Source organism: Podarcis gaigeae (genome assembly GCF_964106915.1).
Source record: "Podarcis gaigeae genome assembly, chromosome: 5".
Taxonomy (NCBI): Eukaryota; Metazoa; Chordata; class Lepidosauria; order Squamata; family Lacertidae; genus Podarcis; species Podarcis gaigeae.
In genome coordinates this window covers 60,723,795-60,744,103 of record NC_139681.1, presented here as the reverse complement: position 1 = coordinate 60,744,103, position 20,309 = coordinate 60,723,795, and the positions used below count along the sequence as shown (strand labels likewise).

The following is a 20,309-nucleotide window of genomic DNA, read 5'->3' as shown; positions in this document are numbered from 1 at the left end:
ACACAGTAGGAAGACATTCAACTAAGCATTCAGAAAAAACTCCCTCGGAACTACATAGCCAATCAAAGCATGTGCTACCTATGCAAATGTCATGCAATTCTACTTGGTTGCTAAGCAACACCTCCACCCACCCACCTCTTGGATATCTGACTTTAACATTAACAGAATTAACCTATTCAGTTGCACACTGAATGATCCCTGTTGTTGCACTTTCAACACTTGTGAACTGATTGTCTGCTGTGGGAAGCAAAATCCTCTTACTAGATGTGACTCTTGTTTGATCCAGCAAGGGGCCTTATGTTCTTAAATTCCCGTTTTAAAAATTTAGTTCATCAGAAGTTTCAAGCAATTATCTCTTACCTGCAGCTTTAGAAATACAGCTTCTTTTCTTTTTCTCACCCAAGAACTTCCTTTGTTTGATTTCTCATTTTCTGTTCATACTACTCCTTTCGTTGTCTCTTAATCTCAACAGTGACCTCACATCCTACAAGTAAATGTCAAATCGTAATAACTTCTCCACTTTGTACCAGAAACGTGATCAAGCTCCTATTTTTGGAAAAATCTCATTAGCGAGAGTACATCTCTTTTTAATTGCTCCACTGAACTCTTTGTGCCCTGTAGGGATATCTTCACACCCATTGCTCACTGCATTGTCATGTTGCATAGTTTTCACTTCTGACTCATCTAAACTCTGTTTGCAACAAGCTTCTCCCAGAGAAGCTAAGCCACATTCTTCAAAAGGACAAAATCACAATGTCTCCGTGTAGTGGTAGAAAGTAGCCGCATTTTCTGTAGGCAAAATGGCTTAGTGGTGCAGAAACTTGCTACTGCTTATACAGTGGTACCTCGGAACTCAAATGGCTCCATTCTTGAACGTTTTGGCTCCCGAATGCTGAAAACCTGCAGGTAAGTACTCCAATTTTCAAATGTTTCTCAGAACACAAATGTCTGACATGGCTTCCGCTATGCAAAAACCTAGCTGTCGGCCAATCAGAAGCCACGCCTTGGAACTCGAAATGTTTTGGAAGTCGAACGGTCTTCCATAATGGATTATGTTTGAGTTCCAAGGTACCACTGTATATTTCTTTTCTGGTTTAGAGGCATTTTTTGCAGGTAGATGGCATTTGTGATATTAGAATATATGCAGGTGAATGAGTCCTAGATAGTCCACTAATTAAAGACCAACTATTGCCTTTCCTGAAAAACTGGACCTTGCCACAATCATTCATGCCCAAGTCATCTCCATATTTGACCTCTGTAATTTGCTCTCCATTGAGTCTGCCCTTGCAAAGTGCTTAGAAACTGCAATTATTACAACATGCTGAAACCAAGTTGCTGGCATGGTTTTGCACAACATGCACAGTCTGCCATTTTGTTTCTGGGCTCATTTCAAGGTTTTGGTGTTAGGTTTCGGACCTGGGTTCCTTAGGGACCACTTTTCCCCATATGTTCCTCCCTGCACGCTCCAGCCATCATCTCTGGCCCTGCTCCAGATTCCTTGATCTTGCAAGGCACAGCTGATGTGGACACCACATCAAAAATAAGAGTACTATTTTTCTAGAAAAAGAGGTGCCGGAATTCGCTATGAACGCCTCTCTTGTTCTCTTATAACGGCAATGGCGCCCACCTGAGGGGTGCTGAAACTGAGTTCCGGTGGGGGGAAAAGGCCTGGCTGTAGGTTTTCAGGGGACTGATAGAGAGAGAATCCTCCTCCACAAAAGGAAGGAAGTCTTCCCAAAATATTGCTCCATAACAATTGAAATGGTAAACATGTCAAGAAACTCAAATGCTTCTATACTAGTCCTTATGGAGCAGATTTTCCCGCCTTTAAAAATTCATATTCTTTTCAACTCCCCCTTGCCATCTTGTTCCAAAAAGTATTCAGCACTATACAAAGTTGATCCAAGCTCAGTGGAAATTTATGATTAATGTCATCTTACATTTATAGGCTGAGGTGTATTCAGGCTGCATAGGTTAATTCAGATTAGCTCAATGCTCCTGCCACTGCTGTTCACAACCAGGTAAATTTAATTCAAGTGGTACCTTATAAGAACCATTCAGGCATAAAACCCAGCCCTTACATCAAAAAATTGTAAAAGCCTGTGGCAAAAAGTAGCCTCAAGAAACCTTTACACACATACACTCCAGTATAGTACACGAATAGAAGTAATAAGACCTTTGATATATTTTTATATCTTGCCTTACCACCTTCCATTTTGGAAGAAAATACAAAAGATCTAGGAGTGATTTTAAGCAGTATTAATCTGCAAGAGGATGCAGGACCAAAGGAGGGGGTTTGATGACTGAGTTGGGCTCAGTTTTGCCACCAAGTGTGTTCCCCAACACCTTGGCTCCAAAAGGCTTTATTATCTTCTCTCTCTCTCTCTCTGCTACTCCTTCAGCCCTACATTATCATAGCTGTCAAGTTACAGATTTGAAAATAAGGGACCAGCAGCCTTGAAAATAAGGGACCAGCAGCCAAAATAAGGGACCTGCAGCCTCACCTGTTCCAGGCACTCCAGTCTTCCTGTTGTCCTGCAGTCTGGTCAAACTCATGCTGGTAGCTTCAAGAACACTGTCCAACCAACTTTGTAACTAGAGGTTCAACTGAATAGAATCTGAATCACATGCACCGCAAGGCCTATGCAGCCTCAACGTAAGATGGCTCCCCGGCCTGGCTTTGCACTGCAAAGTTTGCAGCAGCACGTGCAACAAAATGGTGTCCAGCATTCAAAAACCCCTTCAGCTTGCATTAACTAGCCACACACACAAGGCCTCCCCCCTACCCCGAGATCTCCTTTCCTTTTCCCCCACCATGTGCCCCCGCTCCAGACAGACCTTTTCACCGGTAAGGGTGAGTGGGCCTTCGATGACGTATCCATCCGATTCCGATCCGAGCACTCAGCACAGGTATGTTCAACTTCTGAGCCCCTCTGAGCCAAAGGCAGAAAGCCCAGCCAGCAGCCAAATGAAGCCTCAAGGAAAACCACCGTCACCTCTCTGCTGGGAAGCGCTGAGCAAAGGCAAGTCCCCAGGGAACACAGCCGATTTGATCAGCACAAGGCATGCAAGCTCCACCCCCCAGTCGTTCTTAGACTTCTTATTGGGTGAGCAACACAGCCAAGCAACACAGTTGGAACCTCCCTCCTCCCTGGCTGGCAGGGAGGGAGGGAGAGGAGCTGCTTCCTTTGAAATTTAAGGGACATTTAAGGGACATCCATCAATAAGGGACAGCAGCGGGACATGGCGCTGGAATAAGGGACTGTACCTTCAAATAAGGGACACTTGACAGCTATGTACATTATCCATCCATTATTTTGTCTCATGCACACTACTCCTTCATTTGCACAAGTGCCCATTTGTGAACTCGTATATACAAGGCTGTGCCACATCCATTTATCCTGCATCTATCCATGCATTCCCTTTCTCTCTTACATACACACAGAGAGAGGGACACACACACACACACACACACACACACACACAATCCACAGAAATATGTGTCCTGTTTTCTAACATAGGGGTAGCCAACAGGATGCATTCCAGATGTTGTTTAATTCGTTTTTTTGTATTTTTTATATACCCTGCCCATCTGGCTGGGTTGCCCCAGCCACTGTGGGCAGCTTCCAACACACATAAACATAATAAAACATTAAACATTAAGAACAAAAAAACCCACCTCTCATCATCCCTGAACATTGACCATGCCAGCTGTGATTGACAGGAGCTGTAGTCCAACTGCATCTGGAGAGGGCACCATGTTGGGTAGCCCTGATCTAACATCTGTCAGCTACCCTCTCTGTCATTCATTCTTTCACATTAACTGGCAGTGAACTAAACTAACACACACTCTTTCTCTCTCACCCACACACCCCAGGGCACAGTGAGTACAGGAAACAGTACACAGCATGGGGGCTAGAGCGGCATAGAATCCTTAGGAACTACCTTCTGAGGCAAACCACAGAGAGTGGCACTCAGATCATGTTTTAAAAGGCTGCTGCGTTGCTCTAGCTGCTGCGCTTTCTGGCTGGGCCTGCCAATCTCTTTCTCTTTTCTTCCTCCTTACCTTACAATTTCCCAAAGAAGAGGGGGTGGGGAACACAGGGGATGGTCTACTGCTTAAGTTCTCTGTGGTTTTCTCTATACATTGCGTTACAGATCATGACAGGGCCTGTGCAATCAGCAGGGTGGGCTTTTGATCCACCTACATGTTTACATTCTAATTTTTGAAAGAGATGGATGGCTCTGCTTCACACCGGCCTGTCACAGGATGCTGCTGAACCTTTTGTCAGCAGCAGTAGCTAAGCAAATCTATAGGATCAGGCTCTTAGACCCCAGGGAAGCACTGAAGGGAACCATCTTAAGTGGTGTGATTTATCTGGTTTACACTATTCATAGCCCTCATTTTAAAGGACAGCTTCCTGATTGTTATTGACTGCTTCAGGATACAGGCAGCCTACTAGGGATGCATGAAGAAAAATGGCACTTTCAGTGCTGACTCTTCTTCAGTTTGATGGGTGAATCCAAGCCGCTGGTGTTAATCATATTATTGACTACTTTTAACTTTAATAATTATCTGCTTTGGTGTGTTTGAGTCAGCAGCACTCAGGCAATAAATAATTAAAAGAGAGAGAGAATAAGAAAAAGATACAATTGATTTTCATATGTATGCCTAAATTCCCTCCTGTGCTTAAATTTCTTCCTCTGATAATAAAACAGCCATGGTGCTTTCTTCTAATTTTCTTTGAATGAAGATGGCTTCATCAAGATGTTTCAGGTTAAATCAAGCCCCCTCTGCTCAGTTTACCTTGGGGATTTGTTTAATCACTGGAGCATTTCAGGTGCTACAGAGCAAAGGAAAAGGCATAATGTAATCTCTTCCCAGGCACCATTTAATGGTTGTGTGTGTGCTTGTGTGTGTGCTAAATTCAAAAGGCCCGCTATGGAAGGATATAGAACAATGCATAAAGTCGAACCACCAATATTTCAATATCATGTACTGGATACGGCTGTATCATCATTAGTAGGGATGGAGGAGAAATTTGATTCAGTTTGCATTTAAAGACACTCCTACCTGATTCATACTTTCCAAAACAATACGTGGACAGAAACACACCCATCCTTCAAAATTCACACATATCTTCAGTAAAAAAATGCACGTATTAGGGCAAATCATTTATATACCACTTAAATGTTTGTTTATAGTCAAGCGGTATATAATTTTTGTAAAATAAAATGTGTTAATATCAGTGAACAAAAATGTATTGTAAGAAAATGACTTTGCAAAAACATATATATTAAGCAAAATTATCAACACAATTGTGTATATTAGAAGAAATTTGCATAAGTGATTTTTCATGATGACTTTTTATGAAAATGTTGTTGTTGTTGTTGTTGTTAATTTATATACCACTCTTCATTCAAAGATGCCAGGGTGGCAACAGAAAACCAAAACGAGAATATAAAATGCATAATAAAATAAAAATAAACCAATAACCCCCTCTCCCCAAATACATCCAAAAAGCCATAGAATGTTAATCAGCTGAATGCCTGGTTGAAGAGAAATGTTTTTGCCTGGAACCTCCCTGGGGAAAGCATTCCACAAATGGGGAGTCACCACAGAAAAGGCTCATTCTTGTTTTGCCACCCTCCAGACCTTTCATGGAGGAGGCAAAGAAAGAAGGGCTTCAGGTGATTATTTCAGGGTCAGGGTTGGTTCGTATGGGGAGAGGTGGTCCTTGAGGTATTGTGGTCCTGAGCCATTTGTGAAAACATTCACAAACTGATGTGGAAATGTGAAGAACTGAACATCGGATTGGAAAGATGAGAAACTGGGAGGAAATGAAATTGACAGATTCTCCCATCCCTTACACCAGATATTTACTTTATAAAGGCACTGACCAACACCAGCAACATAATAAATGGTAGCCCCGTATCTCTAGTTAGGCTTAAAGGACTCCTTTGCTTTGTCACATCAGGAGTTTGTCAAAATAGGATCCTTAAAAAGTGCATGAGACATGAGTCACGTTTAGTAGGGAATACTGAAACTGGTGATTTGTTTTTTATCCATTGTTCATCAGCGGCTGTATCCTTCAATAGCTGGCTCTTTAAATTAAAAACAAACTTGGTTCTCTTAGTTGGCACCTGGTGCTGGGGGTGGTGTGCGATGTCATTCTATTTTTCCCCCCAGGCAAATATCCAACGTCTTTTCTGTCTCTCACTTTGGAGCAGTATTAAATATCTGATGCAAACTCTGGGTTCTACAAATGTAATGATTTTGAAAGGAACTCTCCAAATTTAAGAGAATTTGAAATAGTGTCATAGGAGTCCACACACACACACACACTTAAAAAATGATGAATATGTAGCTGAGGAATCTGTGGCTCTCCCAATATTGTTTGACTCCCATCAGCATGACCAGTGTTAGGGATGATGGGAGTTGCATTCCAGCAACCTCTAGAGGACACTGTGTTGGCCAAGGTAAAGGGACCCCTGACCATTAGGTCCAGTCGTGGCCGACTCTGGGGTTGCGGCGCTCATCTTGTTTTATTGGCCGAGGGAGCCGGCGTACAGCTTCCGGGTCATGTGGTCAGCATGACTGAGCCGCTTCTGGAGAACCAGAGCAGTGCACGGAAACGCAGTTTACCTTCCCGCCGGAGCGGTACCTATTTATCTACTTGCACTTTGACGTGCTTTCAAACTCCTAGGTTGGCAGGAGTTGGGACTGAGCAACAGGAGCTCACTCCATCGTGGGAATTCAAACTGCCGACCTTCTGGTTGGCAAGTCCTAGGCTCTGTGGTTTAACCCACAGCGCCACCCACGTCCCTCACTGTGTTGGCTCCTCCTGTGTTAATTAATACTGTGCAAAAAATAATTAATTGGGCAGAAGTAAGCAAATAATATTAGCACTGGTGTATATATTAAAAGGTGGCAATCCAAAGTTCATATCTATGATTCAAAATAGTGCAAATATTGGGCTGGACCCAGACTAAGTTAGTTGAGCTTCATTTTTACTGAAATCAATGGTACTTGTCCCATTAGGGGTGGGGGCTAAATTCAACTAACCTCATCTGGATCCAACCCATTAGAGATATAGGCAAATTTTGTTCAGGCTAAACTTAAAATAGTTTATATCTGTGAGTCAAAATGGTGTCATATATATTTTTTTAATGTTATTCATACCTGTATCTGAAACAGGTGACATTTTCTTAAGACTCATCCAAAGAAAAGTGATTTCGGTGCTTGAAAGAATGTAACATGGCTATGGAGGAAGCAAAAAGAGTGTCATTTTCCACACTCTTCAATAGGATATATACTGAGGTTGTTCAGAGGAATGAACCTGAGCTGTCTCAGTCCAAAGGCTGAGGTATTGCCTACTCAATGTGACGAGTGTGTCAGGCAAAGCCTCTCATTAAAATTTGAGTGCTTCAATACAGTGTCAGATGAAATAATGGAGCATCAGCCATAGGGTTGCCAGATTCACAGTTCAAGAACATTCATATGCCATTAAATCTTTGGGTGCAACTTAGGAGACGACAACCATGGCTTCTCTAGACTATTGCCCTTTCTGGTTCTGTCCTGCCATGCCTCCTCACATTGCAGACACGATGGTCAGGAATGGGGAGGGAGAAGGCAGAAGGAACCACAACTACCTCCTCCTGCTTGCATTGGAAGATGATGTGTCAGTTCTCTAGCTTTGCATCTAGCAACCCTGTTCAGGGTTGTCTTGGTTTCTGGGCCAATTCACATAACCTATTAATATTGAAAGAGGGCTTAGCAGCAGGCTTCAGCAGGATATATGCCATCACCCACCAACAGTGCCCTTCTGCCATCTCAATATGACAAACAGGTTGGTCTCTATGCAAATAAATAATATATAAATGGAAACAAATTTCAAAATGGCAACATTAAAAAAAACATAGGTGCAGCATCTCATTCTTCCAGTATGTTCTACTGCTGCTCTGAAAGTGGTCATATTTTTCCCCACTTCAATAAAAGAACTTCAAATGAAGACTTTGGTAGGTAATTGGTGAAGTGGAATTTATTTGCTTAGGAAGAAGACCCAGTGCAGTTGCACTCTTCAGAACAAACTTAGAAAGGCCCCAGTCCTGCAGAGTTCTGTTGGTCACAGGCCCTGGCTCCTGCACACACACCTAACACAGGTTGGTTGTTGTAAGATTATTCTGAGCAATGTTTGTGTTTTATTGCTGAAAACAGCTTTGCTATTGTTTTAACATTTCAATCTCTCTCTCTCTCTCTCTCTCTCTCTCTCTATATATATATATGTAAATGAAAAGACAAATTTGTCTTATCTTCTTTTAAACCCATCCATGTTGGTGGCCATTCTTACCTCTTCTGGGAGCGAATCCCATAGTTCTAACTCTGCACTATATGAAGAAGTACTTTCTTTTGACTGTCCTCTCTCTTCCAACATTCAGCTTCATTGGATGTCCAAGAGGTCTAGTGCAGGCATAGGCAAACTCGGCCCTCCAGATGTTTTGGGACTACAACTCCCATCATCCCTGACCACTGGTCCTGTTAGCTAGGAATTCTGGGAGTTGTAGTCCCAAAACATCTACAGGGCCGAGTTTGCCTATGCCTAGTCTAGTGTTATGAGAAAGGGAGAAAAACTTTTCATGTGTCACATATAATTGTGTGTGTGCATGCGCGCCTGTCAGTAAGAGAGCAATCTTACAGCTGCTCTGCTGGGAGAGAGGAAATCCATTCGGTGGGGAAACACTTACACCACTGGAACCCTCACCCCCGTACAGCAGTGGGGACCAAACCAGAGCATTCTGGAGCTATGGCCAGAGCATGCTGGAGTTGGCCAAGGATCCACATGATTCTGACTACAGTGGGAGAGGAATATAAACATAAAGGGCTTAACATGTAAAGAAAAGCTTTGCCATGGTTGTAGTGAGGTGGCAAGGGTTAGCTTGAACTTGTCCTCTCCCAACATGGGGATGCTCTGCCAATGACCAGTGGCAACCACATCCAATCTAGCTAATAAAATCTATCACACATGGGAAAACAGTTTTTGAGAGTGGTGGTCTTGCTAGGCAAATCCCATTTGAGCTAACGAGGACTGACTTTCATCTACTAGGTCGGTGGTTCCCAATTAGTTAGGTTCTGCAGACCCCCTGTTTTTCAAAAGCCATGCCATGGACCCTCTACATTTGAAAATTTTGATATCTCTATGGTTTTTGTTATGTAAATGGTGCCATGGACTTCCTGGGCAGGTTATGCAGACCCCCAGGGGTTCACGGACCACCAGTTGGGAACCGATGCACTAGGTAATGAACACTATGTCTCTAGTCTTACACAGTAGGCTAGCATCTAGTTGGTCACTGTGAGAACAGGATGCTAGGCTAGATGGTCTGTTGGCAAGAGAGAGCAAGATTGGGATCAATTCACATCCTAGGCACAAATCTTTAAATCTAGAAGTGTGTGTGTGGTACAATACTTTATGTGCATGGTCATGCACAGTGTGAGCGACTTGTGAAAATGTGTCATGCAATCAATATGCAGTAGGTTCTTCCCACACACCAAAACAATATTTCTTAAAGGATTAAAGCATTAAGCATATTTACCATAATGAAGCATCAATTGGTGGAATAATGAAGCTTGAAAGGTTTTTATTTGGGTAGTTATGAGCTTTCTGCTTCTCAAAAGATAACAGCCTCTCCCTTTAGAGCAGAATTAACTGCATGTTAATGTTGATATCCCTGGAATGAGCAGGTCATTATGACCCACAGGCAACAAACTAAAAAGGGTCATTTAGAATCAATGTCACAAATAAAATGTCTTTATCAAAGACCTAACAAAGTGGATAAAAGTATATTAAGATGAAGCTCTACTGTTATCCGAGTTTTCCTGATTCAATTTTTTTTACGTGTGCAGCTTTCATGTTAACTTTAAAAGATGTGTAGCTTAAAAAGATGTGTTTTACAATGTCAAAGTCAGAGCACAGAGCTGCACTCCTGATGAGTACAGCTCAGTAGACAAAACAAGGGAAAAAAAGAATTTGCCAAGGTAAACATGGCATCCTTGCTCTCTGCACCTGTCTGTACCATCCACTGTGAGCAGGTAGGTAGAATTGCAAAGAGGGGTCATCTCCATCCATCCATCCATGGTTAAAGGTCCAAAGAGGACAACTGCTAGTCTCCATTCCCCCAAGTTTCACTGGCTGATATTGCAGGACAATGAATGACACAGTTAGTGGAGATTTTCTGTGTACACATTGGTACACATTGCTAAGATCTCTTGAAGGCAGGCTTCCTCAACCTCGGCCCTCAAGATGTTTTTGGCCTACAACTCCTATGATCCCTAGCTAGCAGGACCAGTGGTCAGGGATGATGGGAATTGTAGTCTCAAAACATCTGGAGAGCCGAGATTGAGGAAGCCTGCTTTAAGGCATGTGCACACAATTATTGCACTTAACTTTCATTTTTAACTGGGACACTTTTATTAGTGCAGGACATAGAAGACTGATTGGCTTGTCCTGGTGATTGCAAACATTGCAGATTCCAGTTTTTGGATGGTGGAGCTTGGGCAATATATTATCAGGGGGTTCACCTTCCTGGATGCACACAGGGGTTTCTGCTGCCTACTTGCTTGCTTCTGCCTCTCCCTTTGTGGTGGGGGTTTGATGAGAACTCCCCCAGTGTTACTCTCTGAACTCAATGACACAGATAGGAACAGAATCACTGTAGTACAGTTCCTCAAATATCCTTCTCATTTGATCCAGGACTGGACCATGGGCTTATGGTATCAACAGCTGCTGAGTGACCAAGTAATAATAGCAGGGTTACACACCCTGTGTCCCTCTCCCAATTCAAGACATCCACCAGGGTGACCATGGCAGATTCAGTGCCAAAATCAGACCTAAACCCAGGCTGACCTGGATCTAGATAATCAGTGTCTTCCAGGAATGCTTGCAGTTTGCTTCACAGCCACTCTCTCCACCATCTTTCCTCCCAAATGTATTGTGGCATAAGGTTTTGTGGACTAGTGCTGTCATCTTCAGATACAGGAAGTGTCGCCTCAGCTGGCAGATATGTAAATGGAAGAAGAAAACATGAGTGGGGCCTAATGACCATGAATGCAAAAAGTCAACAACATTTCTGTGCTAAGCTCAAAATCTATACAAGGTAAGAGCACAACAGTTGCAACTGCTGGTGGGACAATTTCTGCTGCTCTGCTTATTTAACACCTGTAGTGGGGGAGATGTCCTGCTCTCATTTGAGATCTAAACAAGTAGATTAAACCTGCCTAATAATTTTCGGCAGCACTCATGCTGGAATCTCTCACTGAAGTTCCATTGCTGAAGAATAATGGTTTCAGATCAGGCAGAGTGTCCTGAGAGTTCTACCAGCAGTGTCTGAATTTTGTCATTTTTAAATGTCAGATTTGTCTCGATTTGTATTATCATTTTTGCACAGAGGTGGTACATTGTGATGGACGTGAACTTCGCAGCAGATGGGGCATTGCATGGCACCTGATTTCATCCTCATCTGCTGTGAAAAGAGGTGAAGAACTAGCATGAACTCAGGTCTGCTTGGGAGATATAAGAATGGGGTGGGGGAATAGAATGAGCAATTATATAATCCTGGATTGATATTCTAGGACTTTGAATTGTGAAGCTGAATTTGCAGGTCATAGAATTTGCGTAAGGGTAATCATGGCTTAGGGACATGGGTAGTGCTGTGGGTTAAACCGCAGAGCCTAGGGCTTGCCGATCAGAAGGTTGGCGGTTCAAATCCCCATGACGGGGTGAGCGCCCATTGCTTGGTCCCTGCTCCTGCCAACCTAGCAGTTCGAAAGCATGAAGTGCAAGTAGATAAATAGATACCACTCCAGCAGGAAGGTAGATGGCATTTTCATGCACTGCTCTGGTTCGCCAGAAGCGGCTTAGTCATGCTGGCCACATGACCCAGAAGCTGTAAGCCGGCTCCCTCGGCCAATAAAGCGAGATGAGCACCGCAACCCCAGAGTTGTCCGTGACTGGACCTAATCGTCAGGGGTCCCTTTACCTTTACCTTTAATCATGACTTCAATACAAATGTAAACAGCTTTGAACTAAAATATAAACCTGGATCTATATTTTCAATATAAAAATAATTGCAACCCTCCATCTCTTTTTCCTAAACCACAGGTGGGGAACCTCTGGCCCCTTTGGCCAAGCCACACCCACCTGCCCTAGGCTTGACATCATATATATCATATCAGGTGTGGGGTAGAAAAAGATGCAGCTGGGGCCAAAAGACTTGCCAAGACCTATGCTCTCTTTGCTTTAGGAGTTAAGAGTACTGAACAGATCCGGGTGGGAGTGGGGATCCTGTTTCTCTGTGTTAACTTCAGCCTAACAGCCGGCTGCTGTAGAAATTCAGGACCGTACCTACATGTTGACATGATGAAGTTATTTTTAAACATATCCTTAAGCCCTCTGCTCACATAGTTAATACTTTGTCTGATAGCACAAAAACATTGCCATCTGTTTCTACCTGTGAGAGCGTGCAGAACTCTACGGATAAAATGTCATGCTGTGATTGTGCTCAGCTTGTCCAATCATCCTGATATGCAGCAGCTTAGCAGTAACCGTGTGCTAATCATCCTAATCCCACTCTGAAAGTTATGGCAATGAATACATGGAGAAGCTGTGATGTATAATGTTCGCCACTGGTGCAGCAACATGAAAGCATTGAGAAGGCACCACTGGAGCTTATATTTTTCAACCCCAGACAGATTTTTTCCTCCTTTTTAAAGACAATGTGAACCGCAGCAGAAACTTACAAAGCACATCCATACCTTCTACTCCAAACCAGCAGGTTAATATGTCATTTCAAATGTTTTCATTAGCAGCAGGAATTATTGCTGGGATTAGGAGAGCTGATGTCTCTTGCTCAGCTGTATCACAAATGCAAAGTCTCTGGGAAGGATACCTTAAAATAAAGGCTCAGTGCAAATTATCTCCGTGCTAAAATTATATAAAATACCATGGTTACTGGCAAATGCTTGCTTTTCCACATTACTGTGATAAAATCAAACTTATTTATTTTATTTTGTTAGTTTATGAATTGCCTTTCACACGAGCTTCAAGACAATTTGCAGGCATTGCTAGTAATGGCTGACTTAACCCCGTCACATTTGGAATCTAACAGCCAAGCTCTGAATCCATCATTATAAAATCAAATGAAAGCTCTCCTATGCTATGATTTGATCTTGTAAACTGCTTAGAGTTCTTTTTTGTACTGGTAAGCAGTATATAAATTCTTTTGCATAAAAATAAGCAATCTTTCAAGGCATCTTTGCATTTACATGCATGCCCCCAAGGGCATCTTGGAAACATGACATGGGTAGGAAGACCCTGTTTTTCCATGTGGTGCATCACATCATCCATCGCAAGGCATCTTTCTCTGACGCCATTTATAATAATGAGTAGATCAGAATGGAGCCACAGCCAGAGCTGGTGGTTGTGGAGCAGATCCAACAAGCAGAAGAAACAACAACAACACATGTGCCTGTTTGCCAGAGTCCTCAGTTGTGTTGCCCCAATGAACACAGTGCAAAGAACTCTCGATTTTTGAGGGGATTTTGAGGGCACATGCAGCACTTTGAGCCTTGAATGAAGCACAAAATGTCAAGCAGGGCAGACTTAGGAGGATGCAGAGGGAAGTGCAGATGAAGCAGCACATAGGTGATCCATTTGCAGAAGACAACAAGGTTTCTTTGCTTTAAACATGGACAAACCAAGAAAGAACGCATAGTTATTTTATTATAAGGCATGAAAATAACTTAATTTTTATCTGTGTTGTTAGAAGGCAGGAGCAGCCCATACAGTTTAAAGGTTTGCTATTTTGTTGTTATAAAGGAAGCCAAATTCCTTTCTTGCCCTTTTGTACTATACTTTTTTTTTTAAGACAGGGAATATAAATTACCCCATCTAAGTAATTCCCAAAGATAATAAATGCTATGTGTACAGGCATGATGTGAATAGTGTGCGGCATTGCATTTTATTCTTTAAAAGTTCATAAAGTTCATTTCCTTTGGAAAAACCGTTTCTCCCCCTTTCTCCTCCATATGCGCTACTTGTCCATGCATCTTTGTTAGAAACCGGCTTTCAATTTTCTAAGGGTGCATTTAGTGCAACTTTTGGTATCTGTGAGGGGTTCATGTGGTTAAACAAAAACACAGGAACATACTGCTGCCTTTTGCAATCCTTCCAGCTGTGCTAAACTGCTTCTCAGAATAAATGTTGATGGGAGGGCAAACAAGGTAATCCACAGCTTCACAGAATGAGAAGGGCCTTGCATGACATTACTGTTTCCAGTGTAGCACAGGATTACTTAGGGCTTTGTTAAATGACACCTCATTCCTCATACATTTTTGTTCCGAAAAGGATAGCTGTGTTTCCTTATTGTAAGGCGCAATATTCAGGATCTTGGTTTCGCCTCCTGCTTGGCAGATAATTTCTTTTTAGAGCCACAACTGGCCTCCACACCAATATGTCCACCATATAATCACCTCTCCTAGGTGATAGTGAGAGACAGAGCCAGGCTTGATTTCTGCTGGGATCCAAGGCTGCAGCCATGGGAGAAGCAAGACCTTCTTGGGGTGTTGACGCTGTGAGCCCCTTCTTCACAGGCTCAGCTGGTATATATGTGCAAATAAAACATATATCATAAAGATGCCACAGTCTCCGCTGTCCATCATTCTGAGGAAACCGAACCCTGGCTAAGCACCTAGAACCCCTGGAATCTTGCGCTGCTCAAAGATTGGGGTGGCCTGCAACAATATACATTTTTTGAACCAACAGTTGGCAAAGAAAGTATTAATTGTGCTAGGGGTAGTAGTCAACATGGCCATTCCTTGATCACTTTAGAGCTACTATACATATAATATGCATATAGCCATTCTAGTAGAATATTGGGGGGGGGGATGTCACTAGATACTGAAAATTGCGATTGCTGAGACATGATGTTGTAAGAGACCTGTGATCCAGCTCTGTGCCTCACTGCTACCTGTCTTCTCCCTTCCTTCTGCAGAATGCAACTTATGCCACCTTTATGCCATTGGGAAGGATGAATGAAACTGCTGTTTTAGATTTCTTTCAGTTCCTCATGTAAGTTCAGTTTTCTACATTTCCACATCAGTTTGCAATTCAAAAAATTTAATTTCATAAAAAAAATCACCAGCATGTTACTATGAACGTATCCTAATATACACAAAACTGAATGCCCTTTTGCCTAATACCTTCATTTTTGCAAAGTAATTTAGCCTAATCTAGTGAATTTTTTAATGTTATTTTCACATATATATGCATTTTATTGCACGTTTTACCCTGGTATGTGTATTTTGGTACTGTTTATTGTTGCAAAATTCAAGGAAGTGTGCATTTTAAAGGAGGGGTGTGTTTTGGTTCTCATATTATTTCAGAAAGGGGCAATTAGGTAGGTTCACCTTTATATGTAAATTGAATAGAATTTCTCCTCCGTCCCTAGTTATCAGAGCCACACATTTATCTATAATTTGTTTTACCAAGGTAGTTAAGAAGGTAAACGTTCACTCTCACTCACTTGCTCATACACTCCTGCTTTTCAATCACTCTTCTATGTTGAGACTTAGCTTCAGGGATGTCAACTTGAATAAAGTATTGGGGGGAGGTAAGCCCCACCCCCATAAGTGATCACATGACATGGTGCACACACACCATTTGAATAGCAATACCCATCAACTGGGGGGGGCTGCCCTCTCAGATATTTTATTGGGAAAGCAATGCCCCCTCGGCCCCTAGCAGTTGGCACCTATGCTTAGCTTTAACAACATGACAGCATTATGTGCCTTCAGACTCATGCTAGGCCAAAAGTAGACTCATGCTTCAGACTCATGCTAGGCCTTTTAAAGTGCCTCAAGAAATTCAGAGACTTTCAGGAAAGGGCAGCCACTGGGAACTGCCATCTCTTTCTTTTCTTTTTCACAATGACTTGGGAATGACATTGTGTCATCTCTGTCAGGGCATTATATAGGACTGGAGAAAGCCAATGGCTGCTCCCTGTGACTCTGCTACTGCCTGAAGGGGCAACAAAGTCTTGTCAGCTGGAGAGGGGAAAGAAGAACGTAAAAGACACCCCCGCCTGCAAAATAAATTTAAAAAATAAGGATTTTACCCGCACTGCCAGAGTGAGGCAAGTGTTTGCTGTGCCTCTTCAGCACCAGCCCTCCCAAAAATGTTGCAAAGGTGCCATTCTCTGGATTCATACAGTCTTGTGGACAGCAGATGTTGCTCCCTACAAATGCGATATAGACTCACAAGAAGTAATATACAGTACTGATGACCATTGCCTGCTTCCCATGGCAGCATAAACTCATTCCAGTCTGATATAAGGAATGTACACGGATGCTCAAATAACCTTAATTCTCTTCTCGGGAAGTGAGGTCATCTCATAAGTAGCAGCTACTCCTAGTTTAGTGAAGGATCGCAGTATGTGCAACTCAGTGTATCAGTTGGAATTTTAAAATGCATTTATTTTTGGGAAACAAATGTTTTGGGTTCAGTGGGCTGTGATTGGAGTTACTGGGAACATGCTGCTTGAAAGAGCCTCCACTCATTTCCATGTAAATATCTTTGTTTGAACTTGCATATAGTGGCAGCAGTGGTAGTTTATCAAGCAAGACTATTGTTTCTGCTGTATATGTATCTATTTCACTGAAATGCATTGTTTTGGGAAATTGAGAAGGTACAAATCAAGGGATGTCTCCGCTCCAGTAAACAGAACTCATTATTTTTCTTGTGGCAGATTGCTTATGTGGATTCCAGTTTGACTCTCAAGAGACAGTTCATACGAGATTATTTTTTTCTTACATGGAGATAATTCTCAGCCCTTTCTTTCCAAGAAATACAGGGTGAGTGTGAATGTGTGTACATGTGGGGCAGCGGGCAGGTTCTGCCCCATCCTACACACCTTCAGCTAACTTTGTGAACATACTCTGTGGGCTGATAAAACTGTATGTGCAGTTTATGTTTTTTATTGCACTCAGTTTCCTCAGATGGTGTCCATGATTATGACAGCATTCAGTGAAGGCTCTACAACAGCATCTGAGATGAGCTCTGCTACACACACACACACCCCCCGTGGTAATATTCTGGGTGGGTGGGTGGCGAGAAACAGTGGGAAGAGTTTTGTGTTGGGTGCCATTTGCTGACATTAGGTATCTGCTCTGAACCTTATTTGGAGACTAGATTATTTTGATCATTGTAGGATATGCAGTAACTTTGGTTCTCAACAGGGGTGCCAATGGGGGGGCTGGCCCCCTCAAATATTTTATTGGGGGCGGGCGAAGGGACCTTGGCCTCTAGGAGTTGGCCCCTATGGTTCTCAAAGTTTATTTCTGGAGTGGATAGTGGGTGGAATGTCTCTATACATGACATCAATGCAAACATCTTATTTACTGCATGTTGCTTACCGTGCCACCTACACATTTGTGTGCATTCATGTACATTAATTTTCCTATTCAATATTGACATTAGTGCATGCAATGAGCATTTTTGTGCAAATTTTGTATATTGTCTGGTCTATATATATAGACTGATACATGTTGCCAGGTTGTTAAGTAGAATGTGAATTCAGGCAAATGATTTGTGCATATTGTGTGCATAAACCTAGCAACATATTGGCTATGCAATATGCAATAAGGCACTGTAAGGCAGCTGCCCCCAACCTGATGCCCTGCAGATGTTTTTAGATCGCAACTCCCATCAATTCCAGGCAGCTGGGACTGCTTTTGAAAGGCATCAGGTTCGGAGAAAGCTGCTATAGCATTACTCCTCATTTTTCAATTTCTCCAAAGTCTTTAGCCCCCCCTGAAAACTTAACTTCATCTTGATACAATACATCTTGCCTATTACTATTTAGGACTCACTGTTTACCCAATAGTTGGTTCATTGAATATTTGCTCTATAATGATGTAGCTTCTCTATGGTTTCCTCCATTTTGTTTTGTAAATGAGAAAATCTTGTCTTTGAAAGCAGCGGTTAAGACAACCAACACCTGGCATACTTGACAGTCTACTGCTACTATTAGTTTTTGGATCAGCATGTTCCATTTGTATGAATTTCCAGGATTTTACATAGTCACTTATAGTGGGCTCAACTTTCTATAGCCACATGTAAACCTAGGATTATTATCCAGTTACTTGGCGGCAATTTACTTTTCTCTGGCAGGATGTCAGGCTGGAGAATTGCCAATGCATGCTGCTGTTTTCTTCATTGTTTTATGAATTACACTGATCTGCAGCTTTCCACTTCTTGACCTGCATGAGGTGTTGATTGAATTTAGTGTGCCAGATGGTTATTGCAGCTCATGTACCATCATACTGATGGTTTCTTCAATAAAGGCTCTTCTGGGTTACAGTGTGCACTGACAGTGAACTTATATTAGGCAAACATTTGGTCGCTCTGACTTCCTTTCCGCTGTAAAATGCAACATTAGGGCCAAGTCAAGATTAGTTTTCTCAGCTATGATTTACATTAGATTGCTGTTTACAGTTTTGATTCAGAGCCCCTTGCAGACTGGAGATGTCAAGAGTCCTGAAGGGCTCAACATTTCATGTGCCACAAAAGCCTTGCTGCCTCGCATCTGGTGGAGATGTAAACCAAGTCATCTCTTCCTTGATCAGTCTTATGAATTTTCATATCTATGAGTGGCTGTAGACATTGAGAAATGCTGAAGGAGGGACAGAAAGCACGAGTGCCTTGCACTTCCTGTGTTCAAACTCCACGGCACTGAAAGTGGAGAGCCTTCAACTATACTGGAGTGCAATGTGAAAACCCCTAATTGCAAGGGACAGTTTGAACAGTTTGCAGAGTGAGAGGTCGACATGAGACATTAAGAAGATGAGGAGGCAGGAAAGACCTGAGCAAGTTAGGAAATATGGGCATGTGTGCATCTTCCCACATTTAGGAAAGTCTCAGCCTATGCTATGACAACTAGCTTTCACTTGAACCCTAAGAGCTACGAACGTATACATTTTGTATTCAGAACTTCACAATGTTTTATATTTACATCAGCCAAACTATCATGAGTGTATTGAAGAATCATGAAACTTACTCAGTGCACAGTTTTTCCTGGGGAAGGACAAATCTTTCCATCTCAGTTTCTCACATTTCTCCAGCCTTAAATTCAGTTCACCATATTTTTGCATCAATCTGTGAGTTTGTACAAAAATATACATGCAAGTATGGAATTTTCTGTAATGTGCATTCTAATGTTATTTTCACTAAGATATGATTTTTTGTGTGTGCACTTTCCCTAACATAATGCTTTTTTGGTAGATATTTTTGAATTGCAGCTCTGTACAGCAAAATTAGCGGAAGTGCAACCTTTGAAGGATAACTGTGTCTTGCTTTGCATGTTGGTTCAGAAAATACAAATGACATAGGATCCCATTAAAATTCAAACCAAATGCATTTCTCCCTATCTCTAGCGACACCTATATAATAGTCTTATACTGCCCTAAAATTATGAGTCTGAAACAGTTTCTGTATGTGCTTGTTAGAAGGCACAAGCTGCCAAACATTCCAGACATATTTAGGAGGAAGCGTGCTATCTGCAGGTTTTATGAACTTCATGAACAGCCAAGAAGTTTTATAAGGTGTCCTTCCAATCATATTTCTAGTAAAGCAATTTCAGTCAGGTTATTGTGCTTTCACATGACTGAAATTGACCTCTGACTGACCTGCTGTGGAACCACACTGGGGCCAATTATGGACTATTGACGTTTTGAGATGTGAACTTTGCCACCTGGTCACCACACAATTGTCATGACATTGCCATTTTGTTTTATGGGCAATGAAAAAATTCTCTCACACGCACCTTATTACATATATCCCTCACACTGACTTCAGTGTGAAATATGAATTATTTTATATGCTAGATGAAAGTTGTATGGTTGTGTTGGACTGAAATGATAGGACTATGGGGCAAGGAAGAGGCTACATTCATCCAGGCGCTTCTACTGAGAATGACAGAAACTGGATTCACAATTTCTAGTGATGTCTTGACAGTACCTTGTCTATTAATTTCCATCTGTCTGCTGGAAGACCTGCACCTCTTATACCCTAGAATTGCATTTCCTGCTTGGTGCAGCTGCAACACATCAATTATTTTGTAATCACCCAAGTTTCCTTTGCCCTTTCTTCTTTTTTCCCCAGCTGATTATTTCCTAGGAAAAAAATATATTCCCAGGCATACTTGGAACTGTTAAATACCATCCATCTCTTATTCTTGTCCAGGAAGTTGTACAATCTGGT

The 20,309-nt window shown here is 42.1% G+C and overlaps 1 long non-coding RNA gene across 2 annotated transcripts in view; it reads left to right on the top strand.

Moving 5' to 3' along the window:
• LOC310845900 overlaps positions 1 to 20,309 on the top strand; it is a 222,528-nt gene that overhangs the window by 128,209 nt on the left and 74,010 nt on the right. For both annotated transcript variants that reach the window (XR_014565037.1, XR_014565038.1), the window contains one exon: positions 15,046 to 15,122. This is a non-coding gene — a long non-coding RNA (uncharacterized lncRNA). The remainder of the gene's footprint in view (positions 1 to 15,045; positions 15,123 to 20,309) is intronic.